This window comes from Vulpes vulpes, chromosome 1 (assembly GCF_048418805.1).
Source record: "Vulpes vulpes isolate BD-2025 chromosome 1, VulVul3, whole genome shotgun sequence".
In the NCBI taxonomy this organism is placed as follows: domain Eukaryota; kingdom Metazoa; phylum Chordata; class Mammalia; order Carnivora; family Canidae; genus Vulpes; species Vulpes vulpes.
In genome coordinates, this window is record NC_132780.1 from 116,356,831 (window position 1) to 116,383,785 (window position 26,955).

Sequence of the window (26,955 nt, forward strand, 5' to 3'; positions counted from 1 at the left end):
AGCTTATGTAAGCTCCAAAAATCATCTTAAAAAGAAAAACATCACTCTCTCTTCTAATTAAGTATTCATGCTTTTTTTCAGTAGTTGGATATTTTTAGAATAACAATATGCAAGAGTATGATGTCATAGTGAATATAACCACCAGGTCAATATGATAACTTAATATATGACTTTAAAATTGAGCTTTCCTTTAATCCTACTATTCTATAAATAACTTCTTCATTCTGCCATGATTAAAATATCTTCTCATCAAATTTGATATAAAGGCACTAGATATGGTAAATATATTTCTGGCTTAAAATGACAACAATGCAAATTGTATGATAAAGACTATATCATCGTCCCACTTTCATTTTGATAAACTCTCTTTTTAGGTGATATCATTTCATGTTAGGCTTTTTGTGCTGCTTAATATTATAATTAATAATTCATATTTTTGTCTTTCCCCTCTCACTCTGACAACTTTTATTTTTAATCGGTGGGCATGTGCCAAATTGGTTTGTTATTTATTTATAATGTAAAATGACAAGGAAATTGAATATGTGAAATAAGAGAGATTTTCTTTCATATAATAAAAAAATTCTTAGTAATGGGATATATCTTGCTTATCCTTACTGACTCAAGAATTTTAGATGGGTTAGATCAGATGGCACCAGTACCTCATATGACAACACGTAATAAACATATTAAATGGAACTGTTCATTTATGTTTTTAAAATTCATTTTAGTTTTGTGAAGACAGCTGGGCACATGCATAAAAAGAGGACAAAAAAATAACAAAATTTTTAAGACTCCTTATTCTGATAGATCCTATAGTGCCAAGTTAAGTAAAAATTCTGACCAAACAGATCTATTTGTATTCTCTCCTAAATGCTAAAACATGCAAATTTAGTAGGAACAAACACAGAGAATTTCAAAGATACGGAATTTCCATTAAAATAAATAAAAAGTTCTGACTTGTAGGGCTTTGCAGAGCATTAAATGATTCCTTCAGTTTTCCTCCTAACCAGAAGCCGCATAATTTGAAGTCTAGAGCACTGAATGGCTACGGCAGGAAACCTTGGAGAATGGTCTCGGGACATCCACAACCAAATCACAGAGGAGCTGGCTAGAATGAAGAACCACAGGCCCTGCCCAGGAGCTACTGTAGAATCAGAATCTTTAAGGATATGACCCTAGAATCTGCATTTACAGCCAGCACCTGAGCTGGAATTAAGTTTGAGAATATCTTATGCCAAACCCCTGCTTCTCACCAGAGGTTCCCCTTGTCAGTAAGCTTTTTCGATTCATCCTTCGAGTTGAACAGTGAACTTGAAATGTGAAAGTTATATACACGAACCATAACACATTTGATCAAGTAATATGCTTCCTGAAAGATTCCAGCATCTCTCATTTCTCCTATTAATTTCAGAACCATAGTCTACTGTCACTGCCCTGCCTAAGGCAGCCCCTTCTCTCTCGCTCTACCTTTGTTGTCAACCGGTGCAAAATATTCAGGCTTTGATATCACCCAATTAGTCTCCATCACTTGGAACAAGAACACTTTTCCCAAGGATTTGGTCCCAATGTCCATTTAAAACTTGACCATTAACAGACTATATTTGTATATAATATTGAACACTTCAAAATAATTTTATGACCTTAATTATCTTGATCATTACTAAAGTGGAGGAGGTTTGTAGGTTGACATTGAGCCAGATGTGTGAACTGATGCACAGGGAAGTTAAATCCTTTTAACTAAGCTTAACTCGTTAAGTGGTAGCATCTGAACTAGAGCATAGACATTCTAACCTTACACTGCCCTGCTTTTCAACCTGCTCCTTGGGCAAATCTTCTGTTGCCTTTATGGAAAATGCCCATTTTATAGGCTCTGTATCTGACCTATTTTGTCTATACTTTCGTGTAAATGGTATTTATCTTTCAAAAATGCATTATGAGAAAAAAAGCTAATTTTACTGTTTACCATAGGACTTTGCAATCTGGGATGGTCCAGTTTAAAATAGCAATAATAGCAATGCTAGTGCCAGTGCTGGGAGGTACTATTTCTGACCTGGTAAAGAGCTCAATTGTAAAAATCTTATCATTTTGAATTTCCATAATTCACTTTAAGGTTTAGTGCTAGTGTGGATTTAAGAAAGAAAATATAACTGCTGCCATGTTGAATGTGTATCAAAAAATTACCAATAGCCTTGACTACTACTTGGTTAGCTGTATTTCACGATTTGAAGGTAACCATGGAAAGCTGTATTTTAGAATCTCATTCATAATAACGGCCGTATAATGAAAGGAAATAGAAACTATTAGCATAGGTATAATGTTAACGAACTGTGAATTTTCAATAGAGCTTTATCAGACCAGATTACTTGAAAAATGTTACCTGTCCGTAGGAAGAAGATACCCCCCACCCCCTACCACACACACACACAGAGGCATACATACGAATGTTCATATTTAAGTTTTAAGGGGAAAAGACCAATAAATCTGTCAAGCACTTTTACTCAAGTGGCATTATAGGATCTTTCACAAATGGGAGTAGATTTATATTTTAGTATATTTTGATCCTCAGAGGTAAGCTGAGGAAAAGGATGGAGAATGTGTTTTTTGGGGAGGGGGCTTGGAGTGTGTGCACTTGGTGAATTTAAGCTCCCTGAATTTAATGAAGAAAAATGTCATTATTCTGTGTTTATATATCTTTGTGTGAAACAAGTTCTTTCCTCCATAACTAGAGTTTACATAGGCTCTATCGTAACACCCTTTGAGAATCCTTTTAAACATCAAAATGGATTTTTCCAAATAAAAAATCCCATGATTTAGCTTTATTAACATCTGAATGAATGTTTCCATTGATTTGTCCAGAAGAGGGAACTGAGTATGATTTAGAGAGCAATCTTTTTCATGATGATCAGTAGCAATGTTTCCCTTCTATCAGAAAGCAAGCTATACAAATACAAAGCATTAGATATACACCTAGATAAAAATAATATTGTAGAGTCCAACTGGTATCTGAGAGGTGAGGACAGGCTGAGATGGACTCCTTGGCTTCCTTCTGTCCCAAAATTTTCTGTTTCCTTATTTCCTATGGTTACCACCATGGAACATGTTAAAATCTCAGTAGGGACTCTGTTTCAACTTTTCCTTTCAAAACACAGTGAAAAAGCTTAATGGAAAAAAAATGTCCTTCCTATCTCCATGCCAGGCACAGTGTAAGATCCACAAACTTAAAAGCCAGGCAAATAGACTTTTATGTGCCCCAAAGCTCGGCAAGTGACCTAGTGCTACAAAAATTCCCAAATAGGCATGTGACCTGACTAATGTGTGCTGTGAGATGAGTCAAGGAAAATGGAACCATCTGTACTTTTATTGGACAGTCAAATAATTCCTTTCTGTCCATCCAAAAACATAATTTGTATATTTTAAGGGAGAAACAAGAGGAGTTTTTTCGAAAGGGATCAAATTTTTTGAATCGGTAATATAAAATGATCTGAAACATATAACCTAATCAAATAGGTAAAGATAAGCAAACAGGCTTAGAAAAATCATGGCTACCTTTAAAAATTGTTACTACTCATCTGTGTATTAAGGCTTCTTTTAGACTTATAGGAAGATATCAGGGGAAATGACGGAATTGAAACTGTAATCTTTAAGCAGTGGGGTGTGGGTACACTTTCTCCTTTGTGACAAAAGCTACCAATATCTGAACTCTTAGAGGGGCTGATGGCAAGAAAACAGAGCAAGCAACTGGAAGGCCATGTTTTTGTACATGTTTACAAAGTTTCGCCATTTGTTTTTTAAACCTATTTGTCAACCATGCATCATACCTCTATTATCCCGTATGGGTATTTGTTCTACTTTTCAAGTATTTAGTTTTGATAGAAAGGAGGAAGACAGACAAGTAATAACTGGTAAAATATAATAATAAAGATTGAGTCTGTCGAAAACTGCACCTAACAAAATATGTATATTTAGAAAGTAAAGGGGTGAGATGGAAATGAGTAGGGTATCATGGATAAGGTGACAGACAAGCATCTAGAGAATCCTAAAATACGTCCTTCATTTCATAAGTTAAACTGCTCCCTCACTGTATGGATAAGGAAATCCAACACATTACAACATTAACAGCAGCTAATATGTAGAGAGGTCTACACCACAAGCCAGGAACTATGTCAAACATTTCAACATATCATCAAATTTAATTCTCACAAATATCTTACAAAGCGAGTGTCATTATTTGCATTTTATAGACAAGAAAACTAAAGCTGACAGAGATTAAATACCTTGTTCAAGGTTGCACAGTAACTAAGGAAAAGCAGCAAGATATGAATTCAGATCTCTCTGATTTCAAAATCTAGGCTCTCAAGCACTAGGCCAGTAGTTCTTAGCTCAGATTATACATTAGAATCATCTGGGAAGCTTTTACAAACTTCTGATGCTTAGACCCCACCTCCAGAAAAATTCATCAGAATTTCTTGCATATAAGGCCTGGACATGGGTGTTGGTTTCAGAGCTCCCCTAGATGACAGTAATGTGCAGCTGGATTGCGAACCTCTGCACTACGCTGTCCTACTCCCCATGAAGATCAGTAGACCCATACTGGGGTGAGGTAGTACTGGTAACAGTGTCCTAAATGTCTTTGCAATGGCTTTTCCCCTGCCTCACCATATATTCCTCGCCACATTTGTTCTTGACTATCTGAAAAAGTAATATACATGCGGAAATTTTTACAAAGCATTGTCACAGGAGAACATGGTCATAAGTCCACCGAAGAGAAGCTGTTCATATCATTCTATGGGCTATGATGAATGAACACAAGGAAGACTCAAGTTCATTACTCTGATCCCCAAAAGGGGAGTATAAGGCTGGTCTTAAATGCCCTTTGTACCAAAGCAAGTCACTAAAATTTGGAATGGCCTCCTCTCTTTTCACAAATCCAACAAGAATAGCTACTAGATCCAAGGGGGAAAAGATCCAATTACCACTCCTTTATAAAGAAATTTCACTCAGGATCTCAAGGCAACTGAAAGTCATTCAAAACAAACAAGTAGTATGTAAAGAAAAAGAAGTAAAGAAAAATGTGTGTAGTAGAAAGATAGTAAGATTTCAAGTCAGGAGTCTTAGAATTTTGACTGTCCTCTGCCACTTTACTGCCATGACTAGAGACCACTTAGCCTCAATTTCCTTTTCTGTACTTACCCTACATCTCATAGTGATTTTAAAAGTGTGGCTCCCACCAGCATCATTTGGGAACTCATGAAAGAAATGCAAATCATTAGTCCTTACCCTAGATTCAGAATCAGAACTCTGGGAGAGGGGCCCAGCAGTCTGTGTTTTAATAAGCACTCCAAGTGATTCTGATGCATCTACTTCCATGGAGTTGTTGTTTAAGGATAAGAGGAGATTGTGCATAAAATTGTTAATTTTTATTACTGTCTGCTTATTCAGAAATCTCAAATTCTCTCACAGAAATATTTAGAGAATTCATGTTATAGTCTACATTAGTTAGATTAATAACCTCACTTCTGAATTTCACTTTGAATGTGTAGACGAGGAACAAGTCAACCAGAGGTTATGCAATTAGCTTGGAGTCAAAGAGAAAGCAAGGAGTAGAACTGAGAAGGAAACCCCAGAGTGAACTTGATTTTAATTCAATCAAACTGTTAAGGTACCAACCACGCACTCTCATCTATAATCACAATGAACCTTTTTATAAACAAATCTCTATCTTCTCAGCTAAAAAATTTTTTTAACAGTACCTTTTCAAATTTTAAAACAGATTGACTTCTATGATTCTGGGCTAAAGGCAGCTCAAGAAACAATAAGAAGTCATCAGCTTTCTATAGTGAAAAGGTACAATTGCTCAGATCCCCCCTTGTGTGAAGTGCAGACACTTCCCTTGCTTACCTCCTATTTCTGACCATTGCTAATGGTGGAAATCCTGGTAAATAAAAGTACATAGCTAGTGGTTGGGTTCAATCTGTAATGTTTCTGTAATTTTTATAATCATTTCTATAATATTATTATTTGGATACTACAAAACATAAACCGGGTTTTAGGAGATGCTTTTGGATGGTTTTCTCCCCCATGCTTCTGATAGCAGTCCTCTATCTTTTTGCTGTAATTTATCTGATATAGCTTCTAAGATGCTTGATATTTTCACAGGCAAGGGTGCAGAAAAACAAAGAGAGAGCGAATAGGTTGTTAATGAAATTCTCTGATTGTAAAAAGCACTTTGCAATGATCAGGTGGTAAATAATAATAAGAGGAAATAACACAAAGTGCCTGGATGCCACAGCAATAGTCACTATATAAATGCAGAAGAGATCAGACATGAATACAATTTGCATTTTATGCAGCTTCTGCATGTGTATATGGAATATACAGTTGCTAATTTTTCCATAGTACTGGTAAAATATTGTTCAAAATCTATTCTCACTATCTCCTCACTTTAAAAGACATCATACAGAAACATCCATCTGTCCTAATGAAATGGTGAATGTGTTAAAGAGGCTAGAGAAAGAGCCTCTTTGCACGCATGAAAAGAAAAAAAAAAGAGCTCAAATAAGAGGAGAGAGTGAAGAAGAGGAAATGGTAACACTTTGGAGACATGCACTAAGGTGATCTTTGAGAAACAGGAGGGATAAGTAACTGTTAACATATGGCAGAGGAGCTATGATGAAGAGACATGGTCATACAGCAAAAATATAGGCCTCGCTGTCTCTCTGCTGGGCTGTTGTTACAGTGGTGGTTCGTTTTACATGGAATCAGGGAGAAGGTGACAAGTATGGGTTTTGTTGCTATTATTGCTGTTTAGCTTAGCTCTATTACTAACAGCAACCCCATACCAGATTTTTCCAGCAGTTCCCGAGCTCAGTACTTATCGTGACTTTGCCTTCAATTTGCACATTATTTTCCCTTAGGACTTTATGTGTTCATGACCAAAGGCCCATTCATTAAGTATCTTAAATCCTAGCCCATGGTTACTCTACTTTTGAGACTAGGAGAAGATGCTAAGATTTGGGGAGGTTCTCTTAGTCATAGGGGAAGAGTCTGATTAGGATTCTGAGAAAGCAGAGACCTTGATAAAAAACACCACTAGCCAAACAGTACCAAGCAGTGAAAAGTTAATCAGCCAAAAAAAAAAAATACAATTCTCTCCCTTCCTTTGTCCTCTTCCTTTGTCAAATAAAAGATTGTTTCTAAAATTTTTTCTGTCTCTGGTCTTAAAAAGCAGGATTGGACTTGCACATACAACTGTATTTCAAAATATCTCAAATTTCCAACTTGGAAGAAGACACATAAACTTTCTCAGAGAAACTCAGAGAAAGTAACTCTGCATATTCACAAAACTTTCACTTATTTCTAGAATAGAATAGGAAAATGAAGAGATAAGTACCAACATAAGAAAGGAGTAATAATATTAATAATAATGATATTAATAGAATACTTGGGATCCTAGAGCATGTTTTATCACAAAGATTCACCTGCATTAAGGGAGACTCCAGGACAAGGAGGTCGGTAAGGTTATATTTCTATCTTCAGGATTCAGCCAAAGTCAGACTCTCCGGAAAGCTGTAAATGCTCTCAGAACAGACTTTAGTAATGAGATTGGAACGAATGCTGGGACCGTGGCATAAAAGCATCTTCCTGTCCCTTGTTCTAAAAGTTAACTATTAAACCATGTGTTGTTCATTCTGATTTGTTTTACTCAACTCTAGAAGCAAGGACACTCTGATCAGATTGCCCTGGGCAACTGAATACCTAGTGAAGCTTTTCTGAAGACAGTGTTCTTCCCACCAGCCTTATCCACAGGGCATCTATTATCAGACTATCAATTCTGTGTTACTGGGAAAGGATGGAAAGTATATTTTTTTTGAAGAACAAGTTCTTTCTCTCCCTGAGTTTTCTGCTTTTTGGTACATTCAACATTTTAAGTACTTGATCTCCTCCCTGCCCCACCCCCATTCTTTTTTTCTAGTCTATTCTTTTAATTATTTACAGACTCGCTTGTCTGGACACTTCATTTTAGTAGAAGTTGACTGATTTTTTTCAACACCTTTTAGTGGAATGCAGTAGGAGATGCATAGTGAGGGAATTGGTCTTAAAGGTATTTTTAGTTTAGTTTTTTTTTTTTTTTCTGTGACAGAGATCTTTTCCCCTTATTGATTTTCCCCTGTGGACTGTCCACTCTATGGCTTGAAATGGAGACAACGGTGTTTGAAAAATTGGCTGTTAGTACTGTTCAAACCATTTTTCAAAACAGCTCTTGTAAGCCCCATTTTATTCTGTTTTAAGGGGGGTTTTGTTAGGGCTGGTTTCATTTTCTTTGAGGAGTCATGCTGGCAGAGAAATACAGTCTAGAACTTTGCTTTTAAATGTGGTATGATCGGGATTATAACCATATTGAATCTATATTCAAAACGTATTATATTGAGCCTGTGCAGCTAAAAGGAAAAAGAGGTCGTAAGTCTTCAATATTTTTCACAAACATGAACACCAAAGGATGGAAATGCTAAAGCTCACCAAGCACAACATAACACCCTGCCGTTGGAAAGATATTTTTTCATGCTCAAAATTCATTGTGGGGGGGAGGACATTTATACATGGGATTTTCCTCCATATTTTTAATAATGAATACTTGTGAATATGCCTTATGTTTATATAATATCCATGCAGTATCACTTTTGTGAAAATGATACAAACAGCATGACAGGAAGTCCATTTTGAATACAACTGAAAATAGCACCATCCTATGCTCATCTTCTAAAACCATTAATTTTCACTTAATTAAGACTCAATGCTTTCCAGGGAAGAATAAAAGTTGAAGAATTTGGGGATTAAGAGAAAAGGTGAAAATAAACAAAGGTATTCAGAGCTATAGAAAATGGCAATATTTGTTTAAAAAAACAGGTTTGGGGCCAAGTGAGTATTGACAAACACATAATAAACTTTCTGAATATTCAATAAGTAAAAGAATGAAACATGTACCTCATTTTAAATTTAAAGTAATAAATAATAATGAAGAAAAATCAAAATTGACAATAGGTCAAATTTGAGGGAAGGACATTGAAACAAACATTCATTGCCACTGGAGAAAAGGTGAATATCAGAGAAACATCCCAGGAAAAACCTCTTGATGTGCAAACAAAAACTCAGCATTATACAATAAAGTTTGCATATTTTTCTTTTCAGAGAAATATTTGAAGAAAGATGGTCCTAAGGTTTGTGTTGTAGTTTCATTCTTTCTTTTTTCTTTTTTTTTTTTTTTAGATTTTATTTATTTATTCATGAGAGACAGAGAGAGAGAGAGGTAGAGACACAGGCAGAGGGAGAAGCAGGCTCCATGCAGGGAGCCTGATGTGAGACTCGATCCCCGGACCCCAGGATTATGCCCTGGGTCAAAGGCAGATGCTCAACCACTGAGCCACCCAGGCATCCCCATCCTTTCTTCCTTCCTTTCTATCTTTTCTTTTCTTTTCTTTTTTCTTTTCTTTTCTTTTCTTTTTTTTTCTTTTCTTTTCTTTTTTCTTTTCTTTCTTTCTTTCTTTCTTTCTTTCTTTCTTTCTTTCTTTCTTTCTTTCTTTCTTTCTTTCTTCTTTTTTAGCTAAAATATCACTTTAAATTTCTAAATTCTAGGGAAATTTCAGGACATCCTTTTAGAAGATCTGATCCAAATGGAGGAAGTGGTTGTGGTAAAGTGATAAATTAGGCCAATCTATGCTTACAACAAAGTTCTGGTACTTAGAGTGTAAAGTGGCACTCAATGGTCCAACTGCACAAAGGCAAATTAGAAAATCAGGTCCACGGGGCACCTGAGTGGCTTAGTCGGTTAAGCCTTAACTCTTGGTTTTAGTTCAGGTCATGATCTCAGGATAGTAAGATACAGTTCTGTATTGGGCTCATGCTCAGCAGGGAGTCTGCTTGTCCCTCTCCCTCCCTCTCTGCCATCCCCTTCTGCCGTGCGCTCTCTCTCTCTCTCTCTCTTTCTATCTCTAAAATAAATGAATAGGGATCCCTGGGTGGCGCAGCGGTTTGGCGCCTGCCTTTAGTCCAGGGCGCGATCCTGGAGACCCGGGATCGAATCCCACGTTGGGCTCCCGGTGCATGGAGCCTGCTTTTCCCTCTGCCTATGTCTCTGCCTCTCTCTCTCTCTGTGACTATCACAAATTAAAAAAAATAAAAATAAAAAATAAAATAAAATAAAATAAATGAATATATAAAACATTGAAAAAAGAAAAGAAAAGAAAAATGAAAAGAGAAGAAAAGAAAAGAAAAAGAAAAAGGAAATCAGGCCTTAGTACTACCCTGGAAAATAAAGATTCTCAGTTTGAAGTGTAGTCCTATCACTGCTTTACTGTATGTGGAAAACATGGTGACATTACATATCTCTACTTTTGGTGATCCTAAGGAAAAGACAATACTATTTTTTGGTATGGATTTTCTAAACTGTAAACTATACAGAGGCATCTGAAAGTAAACTGATATTAATGCCTCTTTAGAGAAACATATAGATTGGTGATGAATGGATTTAAAATGTTTTAAATATTTGCTTTATAAAATTACTAAATACTACTAGTACTACTACTAGTACTATTACTAATTCTTCCAGAAAGTTGGTGTGAGAAAAGTCTACAGGATACAGTCTACAGAATACAATTTTTGAGAAGAATCAGCAGATTTTAATTTTGGAAAAAAAATATGAAGACAAGACACAGAATGTTTTTCATGGGCAGTCAAAAACTCCTGGTCTATGAGAACTAGTAACAACCTGTCTCCTAAAACCAAAGGATGCAGTGAAGAAAGCTGCCTGGACTCCTGTGCTTTGCCCTTCTGGAGATCCAGTGAATCCATAGCCCTGAGTTCATATTTCCATTAAAATGATAGCACAGTAAAATCTCATCATCACTTTGTTTGCTTTGATGAAATTGGCCATGCCCCCAATTAAATTATACTACAAACTTCTTTCCCACTACCAATAAGGTAAACATAAAACCAGGTGCAAGCATTTGGTAATGGAGAAAAGATGGGTTTTAGAGTCTTAGAAACTTGAGTTTGTATCCTATTTCCACCCTTTAACAAGCCATTTAACCTTTCTAGGTCAACATTTTCTTATCTATTAAGTAAAGATAATGGTACCTATCTCACAGGATTATTTTAAGAATTAAATGCACAATGCGTGGTATAGAGAGGTCACTCAATAAAAGGAGCCAAATCACTGCCTGCACTAAAATCCAGATAAAACATATTTAGTCAGGACTACTCCTCCGTGCAGGTAGATCTGGTGTCCATGCTACAAAATCCATTAAGCTGAAATAATTTGGTCATTTTAACAATACTCTTTAGAGATTTTTTAAAATGACATTTCCCAAAAGTCAAGCTAACTTATGGTTATATGAATTGCTGCATTTAAAAGGGTGCTTCATTCATTCATAAAATAGCGTATTTGGTTTTGTTCCCCCAAATCCAGGGTCATAGAGACCTTCAACCATCAAAGATAAAACTGATGTTTAGAAAACCCTGTTGTTGTTGTTGTTGTTGTTTTAATTACGGTAGGAAATGAATGCAGATGATTAGGATAACAGCAAGTGCCCCCTAAGTCATAGCAACATGGAAAAGAAATCTGCCATGCAGATGAACAAGAATGGAATGACGAAACACTTGTGAGAAATGGAGGAGTAAAGAGCAATATCGAGTCCTAGAAGACTGTTAAGTTAAACTAACTCTGACTCTGAGCTGAGAAGTAAAGATTCAAGAATACATACCTGTGGGAAGAAAAGCAGTAAGAGCAAAAGTCCTAGGAACTGAGAAGCATTTAGGAATAAAATCCTTAAGTAGATGTTCCAAGGTGGTGCTAGCTTCAGAAAATACAAATATTGATGGGTTAAATCAGGACTGAGGAAAATATAAGACCAAATATGGGCAGCTCAGAGGGAAAAAAAATAGGCAGCTTGGGACTCAACTGTCATCACAATTCATTTGTGTTTCACATCCCACTGTTTGTGACATTAACAGAATTTCGAATTTAGCAATGAACTATTTTTGTATTGTGAATCTCTGCAGCCATTTTCCATATGTAGCTACCACTGCAACGAGCAATAATAGCCTTTGATCTTTAGAATACTTCCAATTAATACTATTCAAATTAGGGGTCACCTAACAGTTTCTCACGTTAATTCACTTTTTCTTCTATTTGAAGTGGAGTGTTATCCCTGCTCTTTATTTGCATCAAGTCCAAATTATTTGACTATTTTAGTAACGAATCCTTTGGTTGCTTTCGCTTTTATTATCATTTTTCAAAAGATAAAGTTAGTTTTAGATTTTTGAATTCTATTTTCACTTAACTAGAATAGCTACAGCAAATCTTGACATGAAGTCATTTAAACAGGTAAAGTTTACTCACAGAATTCCTACTGTGGGACAAACATTAAGCAAGACAATTTTAAGTATTACTATTTTATATTAATAAACTATTATACATATGTATGCACACACACAAATACATATATACACACATATATATGTGTGTACTTATATATATGAATGATGAGTTCATATTCATTGCACCCAGGGCTTTTATGTCTTGTTTTTTTTGCTGTCGTTAATGGATATCATTTATTGAGTAACTATTATGTTCCGAGGACTCCTGTAGGCACTGTACACACCTACCATATAATAAGGCCACTATTTCTCCATTTTCGACTTGAGGTCTTAGACACAAGAAATAGCATATCTGTGAGCATGTGATTTGAATGGTGGATGTGATAACCAAAAACATGGCTACGCAACTATAGAATCTATGTTTCTTTTCACTACCTAGTTCTGTCTACAAGCAAGCCCACAGTTTTAGACAGTTATCATAATACATTGTCGAGATTTCACATAACTGCTTTGTCCTAATACAGTGTTATTCCATTGTGTCATCATTCTCTTAAAATCATTTATACTTTCATAGGACATCTACATTGACACTCACATGTCTTTTCTTTTAAAATGTAAAAAATTCTTTAAGCACCTACTATGAGGCACATGTCAAACTAGATATCTTTGTTCACCATCATGTTAAAATACAGATCTGCAGCTAAGAATCTTCTCCTTCCCAAAGACACCTCTTTAGTTAAAATCATATTTCTCATCCTTTTCAGTCCCTGATGGTATAAAGAAATGTAGCACTATGTGAAAAACATGAGCTTTAGACTTAAAAGTTCCTTTTAATAAAACAAACCTAGTTAGTTACAAATTGTCGAAACAAAATCTGTAACATGAAGGTCATTTAAGGGAGATTTAAACATCATTTCTACCTAGAAACAGAAAATTAGTCTGCATAATGTCATTTATCTACTGAGCTAAATTATATTATAATTTTCAGCTATAAACCCAGATTCTTAATGTGTGTTGTAAAGATGATATTTCTGACCTACCCCCAGTAGGAAATGTGTTTTGAGTTGTTTTGTCAGTAGTGATAATGGAGTTGCACTGGACAAAATATATTTTCAGCAAGTTTCCTTGGTAATGAAAATAACTGTAATAGTAATAATAATAATAATAATAATAGTAATTAGCATAGTAATGATACCACTTGTTGAATATGTTACTATGTGCCAAGTACTGTGATTAACACTTTATGTTCATTATTTTATTCATTTCTCAAAATGTCTCATGAGGTATATGCTATTAATAACCCAATTTACAGAGAAAGACACTGAGACACAGAGAGGTCAAATAACCTGCCGAAGGTCAAACAGATGGAAAAAAAGCAAAGCCAAACTTTGAACCTAATGAGTCTGACTCTCACACCTACATAAGGTGGGGGCAATAGCAGGTGCTATGATGTGTGTGCAGGAGAATATTGCATTTATGCTGTTCTGTCTACATCAACTAGAACTGAGACCCAGCTAATTTGTAAGTCCAAATCTGAAGACAGCTAACAGGAGCTAAAATTTGAGTTTCTGCTATTCATATGGCCTGCTAATTAAAATGTTCCCTTCTGAGAAGACGGTGGCTAGTTGGCATAACCCTAGAACATAATACGTGTTCAAAAAAGTATCTGATGAATGTTAATAATGGTTTCTCTAAGTGCTAAGTTAATAGGTGATTTCCCTTCCCACCCTCTTTTTAAGAAAATACGTTGCCCAATTCTCTAAAATATTTTCACCATGGGCATATGGTACTTAGGTAAGTAAGTGAAAAATTAGAACTTTACTTTAAAAATTCTTTGTGTTTTGTTTTCCTATTAGGTTGTTAGTCTCAGTTGAATAACAATTCCCCCTGGGGAATCTTTCCAGTTGCTCTACTCTCTGATCTATTCTAGGATGGTACTCTTTATCTTCCATAGAACTTCATGAAAGCCACATACTACTGTTAACTGTCACCTCTATGTTTAGTCCCATGACGACTCTATAATTTATTTACCTCTCAGACCCTTGGACATCTAGGGTGACTTACATTCAGTTCATTAAGAACAAACAAACAAACAACCCAGAACGGACACATGCACACACACACACACACACACAAACAAGCAAAAAAAAAAAAAGAAAAAGAATAATCATGTAGTTGACTACATGCTTTTTGGTCCTTGCACGTGTTTTGTTTCTCCCTTTACATTATGTGCAGGTCTCCATGAAAAACCACTTCCCACTACAAGGAGTATCCTGAATTGACTGGTCTGGTCACAGAGAAGTTTCTGAATGCAATAAGGTATACACGTGCGTGTACACACACACACACACACACACACATTCAATACAAACACACTATGAAATATCACGAATATAATTGGAAGTCATGGCGAATGCAGCAGCCAATGTCTCCAAAATGAAGCACATTTTTATATTTATATTACTTTACATTTAGTAATTTTACTTTCTATCCCCAATATACTATATACACTAATATAAACTTCATGTAGGTATAAACTTTATTTTATTTATCACTGTATCTCTATTTCCTAGAAGAGAACAGGGCGCTAAACATTCAATAAGTATGTTTTTTTAAAAAGGAAGAAAAAGATATAGAAATTCTCACAATATTTTTCATATTGTTCTGGAAATAATAAAAGGAGTGGGTGTTTTCAGTACTTTTCCAGAAAAACATGAATCAGCAATGAAATTGCGAGCTCTCATCCTGTTCCTCAGACCAACTACAAAATTCCTTCATGTACAATATGTCCCTGCTAGCCTACTAATACCCAATTTCTGGCACTACTGAGTAGTAGGTGAGATCAGCTTGAGACCCTCCATATTTTGCCCTACCTGCCAATAATGGAGGTTGCTGCCATATAGACTCCAGCATTTCCTACACTTTAGCTGATTCCCTAGAGGGGCAATGGAAAGAGACAGTTTTCCTATTGTCAGGTACACTTGCTAATGCTAACACATTTCTTTCCTCCTCTCAAAGAGGATAAGTGGCAACAAATCACTGATTGATGGTGGTAGAAATGGAATTAGAAGGTCCCAGCGATGCCTCCTACCCCAGTCGTGGGGGATACAATCTCCTGCTTCGAGGGAAGTCAGAGGTCCTTACAAAGTTTACTTATGTTTCCTAGCTTCCAAATTGTCGCAGGATCCTACTATATGAAATTGCTATCAGCAAAATGTATACTTAATACATTAATGCAAATCTTGAGTTTTACTCAAGAGGAGATTATGTGACAATTCCCTAGTATGAAGAAGATAATATTCTAGTGATAAATAATCCTAGATTATGAGTTTTTTCAGACAACTGTCTCATGCTTATTCATCTTTGTATCTCTAGTACCCAGACTCAACATATGACTTAGCATATAGTAATTTTCAATAAATGATAGCTAAATAATTAAAGAATTAAAGAATACCATGCTGAGATATGACTTAAAGGGTTCAAACAAAAGCAGATTTTTTTTCTAAGCTTGATCTTTCCAGTTTTATTGACAAGGCAATCATCACGTATTATTGAATATGCATTAGTGTTTTAGGTAGTGTTAATATAATAAAGTCTCATACACTGTGGTACAGAAATACCACCCAAAATATATCCCAACATATATTTTATGTTCACATACCAAATATTTTAGTCAAAATCTTGAAACAGTGGTTTTCAAACTTGAGTGTGCATTACTAAGCCGGGTAGCTTTTCAAATTCAAGATCCCCAGACTCCCTCCTCAGAGTTTCTAATTCAGAAATTCTGGAATGAGGCCCAGGAATCTTCATTTTGACAAGTAGCCTAGGATATTCTGATACAGGTGGTCCTTGGACAACTTACTTCCCAAGATAACAAGAAAAAAAAATCCTTACTCTTTACCTTTTCAATATGGAGAAAAGAGTAGCCTATTTAATGTGACTCAACCATCAAATTTACTTGTGAAAAGACGAGGCAGTTTGTTAAGACTTTTGAAAGTGAACCAAGGGAGGATGCAAGGGCAAGAAACATTACATTTTTAGCTAGAAAGGATTCTTTTTAAAACTTGAGAAAGACTGGCAGTGCACCTGAAGTAGGTGAATGGTAGTGGTGCAGCAATGTTGTATGATCAACCTGGGAAAGTAATGTTTATTCAAAAGATTTGTTTGATAAAATGTGTTTTAATGGCTTTTATATATGCTGACACCCTCTAAATCTTTGGGCTACTATTAATATATATACATATATATTTATATGAAGTAATTTTTAAAATTCCGTCAACTCCTAATTTGCCATAAAATCTTGGCCTTGCTAACCTCATTGCACTAATTGTAGCTCCTCCTCCCACCACCCTGTGCTCCCCCCAAACATATCCCCTGGGATTGAAGGGAGATTAGTCTACTTCTCCACACTTGTCCCAGGGAAGGCATGGCTTCTGCTCTCACTCTGACCTTTAGGTCTCTGCAGGCTAATACTTATTTTCAATGGGAGTCATCTTACCACTAAGTTCTCTAAAAACTCAGTTTGTCATATTTTTAAGAGCTTTAGTAATGAATGACGGAAATTATTCTATGATTCTTACAAATGTAAATTGCATGACTTGTCATGGTTTTCTCTTTGTCTTGGCTGCAAAGAAGTTTAAAGGCAAATGTACAGCACTTCACTGAATGTCATCTGTATGCTGACTTTATTCTTGACTCCACTTTTATGTCTTTGCCCTTGTTTATGGTTTTGAGTTATTTTATTTTTCTTACCTACTTCTAATTCATGTATTTCACTGTATTATCTGTTTCAATTCCTTCATCAGCCATTTTAATTCCCTCATTGGAAAAAGGTGGCAGAAAGAAATAAAGAAAACAAATCAAAAAGTGTGGGTGTGCGTGTGTGGGCATGCGCATGTGCGTGTTTTAGGTATCTATATCAAACCCGCCCAAAATATAAAATAAAAACTAACCTCCTGAAATAATGGAGACATTTTGTAGTCTTTGGGCTAATATATTCACCTGATTACTTGCAGGATTGCAACTTAGGGAGGCATAAAATTAAAATACCTCTCTGAGAAAATCCATACAAAATTCAACATAGGTATTCTCAGCACCAAATCATTAAATCTGACATCCTTCAAGTAGCGAAAGCCAACTCTAGCTATGTTAATATATGTGTGTTCAATCTTTAGACTGACTGTACAAGAAACAGTCCTAGGCTCAATCAGCCTAACAAAGTGCACAATTCTGAAAATGTTTTCTTTTAAAAATTATATATGTATACATGTAATAATATGTGTGGTTTCGTGTATTATTCACATACATATTTCAAACATGCACGCAGACAGACACACATTTACTTACACTCTTCAAACACCACAGTCCTTTGTGTCCATTATTATTTTTTAATTAAATAATTTTCATTAAAGCAACAAAGAGGGATAAGTCATTTCAACCCTGAAAGCCCTTCCTTAAGCTGGTTTAGTCTATTTTCTGCATTTTCTCTAATAATGATCCAGCTAGTCTCAGATTGATTTTAGTAAAATCTAGGTAAAGTTAAGAGAACTCTAACTGGGCACTAGACATCTTAATGATGCTACTCATCTTGATTTGTCTTTCTCTGATGGCTTTCTATTGCGTTTGGGATTTAAATATGATTTTTGTTCTTATATTAATTTCTAGATCTCTTATCCTTCCAGTCACCAAAGGAATATAGTAGTACCCTGGAATAACATCAAGTTATGCTTGTTTCGGGGGGAGGGGACCCCCCCCCTCCAGCATGGGCAACCAATAGTTGATTCATACTTCCATTACATCACAACTGGATTACAGAAGTGCTCTTTAGTCTGACCTCTGCATGTCTCTTGCAACTCATTTATATATAGTCCAGAAGCCAGCAGCTGGACTTCATTTTTGTTCCAGCAGTCACCATTTTATGTTTCTCCAACTCACTGAGAGTTTCACTATTGACAAGTCAACCTCAGATTCCAGAAGGCGATTAAATTTAGTGGGCTAAATCAGAGAGAAAATATTACCGTTACCTTTCCATAGGTTCATGTCACTCAACTACACTTGCCATGCATTCCTTGTATATCAAAAGGGTGTGATAACAGTATTCTCCCATAGAAAACTAATGAAATACTTAGCAAAAGTAAGTGGTTGCAAAACACTTTTTAAAATCAAAGTGCTGTAGTTTTTTTTTAATCTTGCATAGAACTCTGGTTCAATTTTTGAGCCTTTCCAAGTCCTCATATTCTGTGGTATTCATAATAAAGCCAGCAGATGGTTTAGTCTCTGAACATATGCTTTAAATGCCCCCTTTGCTATTTCAAAATAATGGACCAAATTGTGCCCTCAAATAGTCACAAGAAACTTTAAGGAGGAAATCTGAGGACAGAATGTTATCCAGCGGGAATTAAACCTTAAAAAATACATTTTCTAAACTTTTTTATGACCTCTATTCTACATACTAAGACAAACTATACTTTTTAATAAAATAGGATATAGTAGGGAAAAATCCTGACCAGCACGGTATTGCATGGTTCAAGGAATAGATTAGATGGTAAAATATGTTTTATATGTTTATATTTTAAATTTCTGATTCTCTAAAACTTTATGAAAGTCATCTGATCTAATTTCTGGGTGACTGCCAGACTTTTCATTTTTATTATTATTCTGACTATTATTACTATCATGTAGATGTTTTATTGTTAAAGCACTTTGCAATTATTAATTAGTTAATTTAGTTTAAATTATGTTTATGCCTTTGTTTTAAATCCATGTTATTCATAGTTATTATAACCCTAAAATGCTATTTCGCCAGCCAATTATTCTCATTTCAAAAACAGCTTGTTGTCAATGAAAGCAAATTTTCTAGGTTTTCATAGAATATGAAATTCATCCTCAGTGGATATGCATGTTTTGATAATGCTGTTCACATAAGCTAGCTATACTTAGGAGAGTATCTTTGTTTCTTACTGTCTATATTTTATAGATAGAATGAGCCTTTATTTCCACCCTTACATTTTGATGTGTTTAAGTTTGGTTTTGAAATAACCTTTATAAACTAGTCTCACTTACTTCACAATGTCCACAAAACTCAGTACTCTGATCAACATTTCAGATAAAAAGACCACACAATTGATAATAAGGACACTTTAGTTATTACAGAAGCCCGAAGTTTAAGTAACTATTCCAGAACTGTAATGTCCCTTTCGAAATTCTGAACAAGGACTAGCCTGGTACAAATGGAAAACCGAGTTTACTCGGGAAAATAAATGCAACAGTTGTACCCAAATGTGTTTGGGACACTGTTAAACAGGTCATGTTTAAATGTTGAGAATAACTAAAGGATTCTAACTCAGGGAATAATTTTATACATATATCCACAAATAACCGAGCAAAGTTTGTAACTATTATTGGGGCAAAACATTAACATATCTTTCTGCTGATAAAGACATAAAGTAACTCTGAGAAAATCCTCTCTCTCCTTTCTCTAACTTTCACAGTAAATGCAGCACTGAAACTAAATTCTCAGTCAACTTAGAAATACGCCGAGCAGTATTCCAATAAACAACAAATTGATTTGTAAAAACCCACCAGATTAAAAACTACCCCCATCTTTCCCTTGCATCCCCTTGTTCTTTCACTTTCCATGCACACACAATCACACTTACCTGCACAAGTCTGAAACATCAGTCTATGTATTTTTTTTGAAATGTACTCTGTACCGATGCATTTTTCTGTGTTTCTTTCTAACCCTCGGGAATGTTAAGAATTTAGGAAGAGAGCCACAGCTTAAGAGAGCAATTATTTGCCAGTAAATACTCAATTTGCTTGTCCTGTGATTTTTCTTCTAACTTGCATATTCAATAATCCGTCCCTGACTGCGTCACGAGCACAAAAAGTCTTTTCTCCAAAGGAGAACACTTTCGCCAATCAACCCTCAGCCATGCCAGGGCACAGCTCGTCAGGGTGATTTGTTAGCTTTAATTAATAATTCCTCACGCTGGCCATTTTAACAAATAACACAGTGAGACTGGGACGCTGGATGGCTATGATTCAGGCCGATAAAACTACAGTAGAAGGGGGTGGAGAGGGGTGTGTGTGGGGGAAATCAGTCGCCGTTTATAAACACCTCTAATCATACTCTTTCAGTTTACAATATAGAGGACATCTCAGCTGAATTACCACGTTATGTCCACCAATTTGTATTCAGATGGGAGCCATATGTTCTTCCACTTTATCTGCTAAGGCCTCCTCCGTGCCAACGCACTTCGGGCAGACAACATTTACAAAAGAGGTCTCTAGCCTCCAGATTGCAAAAGTTTACTGCAGGGTGAAGTTGAGAAATCAGACATACAAGGCACTTCTCAGTGAGCCTGCGTGACAGTCTAGAAACACAGAGGTAAGAATTATGAGTGTCAGATTCGCTCTTATTCACTCTTGTTCTGCTGGGCATTTCATTTAGTCTTTTTAAAAGAAATCTCATACCTCATCCTCAAAACAGTTAATAGTAATGGCTGATTTGTTCATGCATTCATTCCACAAACATTTATCGAATCCCAACTATATGCCAACCATGGTATTTAATGCTGAGAATAATTTTTTATAGAAGTAAGACTTTTCCAATGAAGCACACAATCCATGCGTTTTTTTTTTAAACATACAGATAATGTGCTTGAACAAAGCCACCAAACATATAGCATGCAAATAAAAACAAAGATTCATAACCATGTCTGTGTAGTTCAACCAAGTAATGAGAACTTGACAGCACACTTGAGTCCACATGCAAAAGAACTGCTCAGAGTAAAAACAAAGAATATGAAGAGGTAAAAACAGTTTTTCAAAGATTAGAAAATTTCCTTCAATGTGACTAGAGCACTCAGAAACATTGATCTGTTCATAAGCAAGTTAAAACATTCATAAGCGGTTGAGAAACATGCAAAGACATAGAAAATTTTATGCATGACCCTGATCTAATGTGTGTATGTGTGTATGTGTATGATTGCAAGTTCATTAATTTATTGGATACATACTTCTTGATTACCTAATTTATTCTAGGAACCACTGAGTAATACTGGGTATCCAGAGATTAAAAACAAACACACAGCCCCTGTCTTCAAGAAGCTCACAATTTAGTCACTAGGTTCTGAAAGAGAAAATATATATCTAAACAGAAAACACAAGAATGCAATATATCAAGAGCAATGACACAAATATTCATACAAGTAGGAGGCAGTACTCCTAGAAGTAATACGCAGACTATTTCTCAAGGTGGAGTGGGAATATCATTGGTAGGAAAAATGTTCTAGGAAAAGGCAAACCTTTGAACCCTTGCTAAAACTTTTACTGGAATTAGATGACCAGTTAGATACTGTGGTATTTAAAGCATGATAATTTCACATCCCTAACAGCAAACATTTCAGGATTTCAAAATAAATTTCCTAAGGAAAAAAAGCTCCCCCAAACTATAATACCTTGACGTCATCAGAAAAGTATGCAGCATCTCCAGAACTGGAACAAATAGTGACAAGATATGTCTTTCTTACTTTCAGTGTGTTACTTTCAGTTGGGTCAGACAAGTAAGAAGCATTCGTGACACACATTGCCTTTTTATTTCTCCCAGGTCATTAGTCTTCTTTTACTATACATACTTGTACAGCTTCTGTTTTCATGGTACCACAAGATAAATCATATCTACATGACCGCTAAAGCAAGGGGAAAATCTATATCGTGTAGTAGTCACATATATAACTCCAATCACAAAAGGCATGCCATACAGTACTAAGGGTGGAAGTCTCAAGGAAAAGAAATGACACCTCCAGGCCCCCAAAAAGACTCTTTCAGAATCAACAAATGCTTCTGCAAATTGTGTATGATTCTTAATGACATTGACCATTTTCTTTTTAAAGATCTTATTTATTTATTCATGAGACACACAGAAAGAGAGGCAGAGACACAGGCAGAGGGAAAAACAGGCTCCGTGCAGGGAGCCAGATGTGGGACTCGATCCCGGGACTTCAGATCACGACCTAAGCTGAAGGCAAGACGCTCAAATGCTGAGCCACCCAGGTGTCCCTGAACATTTTATTATTAAATTCAACAGTGGGAGGCATAATAATGCATTTACCATAGATAAGTAACACACAGCCCAGTTTGAAGGACTGATTCAATGTGTTAATCCATTCAATATATATTTATTGAGCTCTTGCTATGTACCAAGTACTTAACTAGCAATTGGTTGGTTTTGATTTCTGTAATGCTCATATACAGTAATAGTTATTACTCACTGAGTGCTTATTATTTGTTAGGAACTGATCTAAGGACTTTATATTATCATCTCATCTAATCTTCACACTGATATTATGAAATAGGTACTAGTATCATCTCCATTTAACAGATAATGAAACTCATCGGTAGTGAATCTGAATATGCACTACATGGATTCATTCTAAATAACCAGGCCAGTGCCAATAATACCCATGTAAGGTAGTTCCACTACCTTACAGTTACATAGTCACATGTAGCTTATGTTATTATTTTCAATCTAGCAAAATTCAGGTGGTTTTGAGGTTGAGAATTAAGCTAAACTGTATCTGTTGTGAGGCATGTCTCACTAAATAAGACTAGAAAATTGTGTTGATGGTATCAATAGGCTTGTAGGTTACACTGAGAGATTGACAATAGGCTTGAATCAGGCATGTTTTATTGTGATTAAAAGCTAGCACCATAAAACCATATGCTATGCCAGCCCCAATCCCCCTTTATTAAAACTCCATAGACTTGTAGAAGGTAATTCAGAATCTTCCCCATTTTTAGAAGCTGATTAAGTGAGTGGTTTTAAAAGAGGGGAAGAGGTCTTTGAGTCAGAGAGGCTTGTGTTTGAATCCTAGGTTGGCCACTTACTCCCAAACTCCTTAGGGTTCTCTGAGGCTCAATTTTCTCATCTCTAAAATGGCGTGTTAGGAAAATTGGAGGGGATAATGTACATAAGGTGCATAGCATAGAAACTAGCTCTGAGTAAGTGCACAATATATGGCATTCCAAGTATCCAGAGTTAATGTCTATCAGATACAACTAAGATTTACTATTTCTGGACCAAATAACACATATATTATCTAAGGCTGTCTTAGACAATAAATGTAAATAAGTCTTAGCTAATGCAGATTGGAGTTGCTAATCTTGCAGAATTTCCTTTGGGAATGTTTATAATATAGCTGAATGGTCGTGTTTAAGAAAATAGCTGACAGAAAAATAAATGACATGGGAGTTTACCAGTTAATAATAGAAAAACTTACTTTTCCAAGTGATTAATACAATATTACATTTATTTCATGGAGATGGAAAAGCCTATTTGGCAATCACTGGGGAAGCCAGCACTCAGCACAATCATACACTTTCCTCAGATAACCCGATGCTGCTAACTTAACTAACTACCAGTATTCTTCAACTCCCAGGCACTCTGACGTCCTCTCCACATACTTCCTTCTCTCTTGGACCTCGATTAAGTCCAGCCATCTCCATTTCCTGCCCTATTGGAGCAAATATTATTGGAACACATATTTACTGATGGTGGTAACGCTGGTTCTGGGTGAAATGTAGATTTCTTCATGTAGGAGTCATCGGAGGGGCTTCACAAGGGCTCTTCTCACTTACTTGAATGTGTATGTGAAGTTTCTCCTTTGGAGATTTCTTTGGGATAAGGGACTGCTTAGACTTTGCATTATTGGTGTTTATTCTATGGTCTCAGGCTGAGATCCGGTTTGTATGGGAAAAGTAGCAGATGAGTTAGTGAGCATAGAGCCTGGGCAATCAGAGCTTTCTAGAATCTGTTCATTTCTCTACTGGAAATCCTAATTAGTAGAAAGTTAAAGTAGGGAAAACCACCTTATGTGCTCTTTCCTTAGATTGGTAACAATGACTTAGTAACTAATTTTGGTCTGGTTGGGTCTCTGCTTCCTTACTGCTTGAGTCTCTAAGACCCATATAGGGAAATTTAATTTTCTGGTTGAAAATGATGACAAGTGGAAGTCATTACAGAAACATCTCAAAGTAGATGCTATTTTTTATAACCTTTTCCCAAATAAATCCCATATATTTTATAGCTAACAAACATGAATTGTTGCATACGTATGTAAACGCCTAATAACTAAATGTTTTACTTAGTGACAAGCAGATAATGAAGGAGGGGAAAGATGACTTACTTTCAGCTGCAAATTTAGATTTCTGTCTAAATGAGAATTTTAGAATTCTAACATTCTGAAATTGTTAAATGTTGATCAGTATATTTGGCTGTACTAGGTTGAGGTTAAAAACCTTAAAAGTTCCTAGTCCCTTGAGACATTGCTTTCTCGGTGAAAATCTCCAACCTTTACAAATGTGAAAATTGGGAATCCCTGAAGGAGAAAAATGTTTCTTGTCAGAAAACTAGTCCTGGCTAGTACAGAGTGAAGGAGTCCAAGATCTTATCAGCTTTCCTGTGACCTTGCTATGTGATTTGCTACAAGTCATTTAATATCCTCCTATGCCTCAATTTTCTGTCTTCTTTTTTTAAAAAAGATTTATTTATTTATTTATTTGAGAGAGTGGGGAGAGGGCTGGGGTGGGGGGTGGGAATCCTTAAACAGACTTTCCATCCCAGTGCAGAGCCCAATGTGGGGCTTGATCTCACAACCCTGAGATCATGACCTGAGTGGAAATCAAGAGTCAGTCGCTTAACTCACTGAGCCATCCAGGTGCTCCTCAATTTTTTGTCTTATCTACATTTCCTAAATGAAGATAATGTAGATTCAATACTTTAATCATCTCATAGAGCATAAGATAAAGCCCTAAATTGCAAAATATCTGAATGACTCTACCAGTATCAAATTGGCAGATGCCAACAGCCTGTATAATCTTAAGTAACATATTTATCACGTCAGTGCCTCTACTTTTTCAGCAATCAAATGGGTAGAATGATGTTTACATTTTCCATCAAACAACATATTGCAATGGAAAAACTATTGCCTAATCTTTTAAAACTTTCAACAAAAATTTCATACAATGTGAAAATATGACCAATATCATCAAGCCACTAAAACTGATTTTCAAATATAGCAGAGAAATTGATTTTAAAATATTGAGGCATAAAATGAAGTAAATGTTTCCAAGCATATTCAGATGTGTAAGAAACAAGACTATTTAAGAATGGGAGAAATCCTTTTATTTGTGTGGCTACATTTTATGGTAGATCCTAGACCCCAGGAATGAGAAAACAGTATCAAGGAAAGTGATTTTCAGCAGACTGTTGAATGATATAGAAAATAAAGTGTATTCACTAATGGGTTGGCAGAAATGTTATACATGTGCTCGTAGAACCAGAACTGTTTAAGCAGCTTTTCATACTTGGCAGAGCTGTGTTTCTGAAGTGTCCCCTCACCACCCCTCCCACCTCTCATTTTTTTTGTCCTATAGTGCCAGGTGGGCGCAGTAATGACCAAGGGGAGGGGCAAACCAAATAGAGGCACTCACTGTAGCAGGAACCACTCCAAGGATCAAAGCACCGATTTGGCTATGCCTGCCAAAACTGGAGTCTGCCACAGTGGGTGGCTCATCAGTATGGTGCCCTGAGAACCACATGGGCCATTCCTGGTAGGTCTGCACCTGGGGGCGCAGGCCCTTCATCCTGCTTAGGAGGACTACCTGCTAAAAACTGAATGTGCATGTTTCCACTCACAGCATTTGACTTCAATATATTTCTACGGTAGTATTATGTTTATTGGATGTTTTTAGTATGACACTATGTCAGTCACACAAAGCATAATTCCTTTCTACTCAGATTTCACACCTTATAGGATTCTAAGAATAGAACCTTGATTTTCCTACATTAATGGGTAAAATCTTGGGCAACTAGTAGTCAAGATAATTCAATTTCTCATAGTTTTATCAGATGTATTGCTTTTTAAATCAGATATGTTTCTTTAGTTTTCATAACTGTCATGAGAAAACAATACGTTAATATCTCAATTATCTGGCATGCTCATATTCACTTATAGGCCTATCTCAATTTAACATGGTCAAGAACCCACAAAAGAGAAAAGAAAATCCTTGAAAAATTTAAAATAGTGTTATAACATATACATTATTGCCCAAATTCATCTTTACTCGTCTGTGAGACTTCACCTTGGAACAAATTTATTCTTTCTTAATACACAGTAGCAGTTATTGGGACTCTCCATTCATGTTAAATGGGAAAAAAGCATAATGATAACTATAGGCAATAATCACCCTGTATCTCTGAATGAAGAGGAGACACAGAGGGTAGGGGAGGGATGAAGTATCCAAGAGTGAGAGCTATGTACACCTTGCAAACATGTCTATATTTGAATCTCTCAGAAATCAGTGTGGTAGAGCTGTACACAAAAAATTATGTTTGTACTTCTTATGTGTTGAATTGTGTCTCCTCACTAAAAGGACAGAACGATATGCACTCTATAGAAGACACCAAAGAAAGAGCCCTCAATCTCTAATGAGCATTTCTTTTAGCGGGGTAGATAAATACTAACTTACTTTTATTTATTTGTTTAAAATACATAACCTAATGAGGCTGTAATGGATACC

The 26,955-nt window shown here is 35.9% G+C and overlaps 1 protein-coding gene across 48 annotated transcripts in view; it reads right to left on the bottom strand.

Moving 5' to 3' along the window:
• Positions 1-26,955, bottom strand: part of ZBTB20 (zinc finger and BTB domain containing 20) — a 753,858-nt gene that overhangs the window by 390,223 nt on the left and 336,680 nt on the right. For 3 of the 48 annotated variants that reach the window (XM_072724024.1, XM_072724015.1, XM_072723838.1), the window contains exon 1: positions 20,031-20,399. The exons of 42 other annotated variants lie outside the window; for them this stretch is intronic. The gene's annotated coding sequence lies outside the window, so the exon portion shown is untranslated. Of the gene's footprint in view, positions 1-7,478; positions 7,599-20,030; positions 20,413-26,955 lie in introns of those variants that run through there. 3 more of the 48 variants (XM_072723859.1, XM_072723872.1, XM_072723854.1) reach the window with 3 other exon arrangements.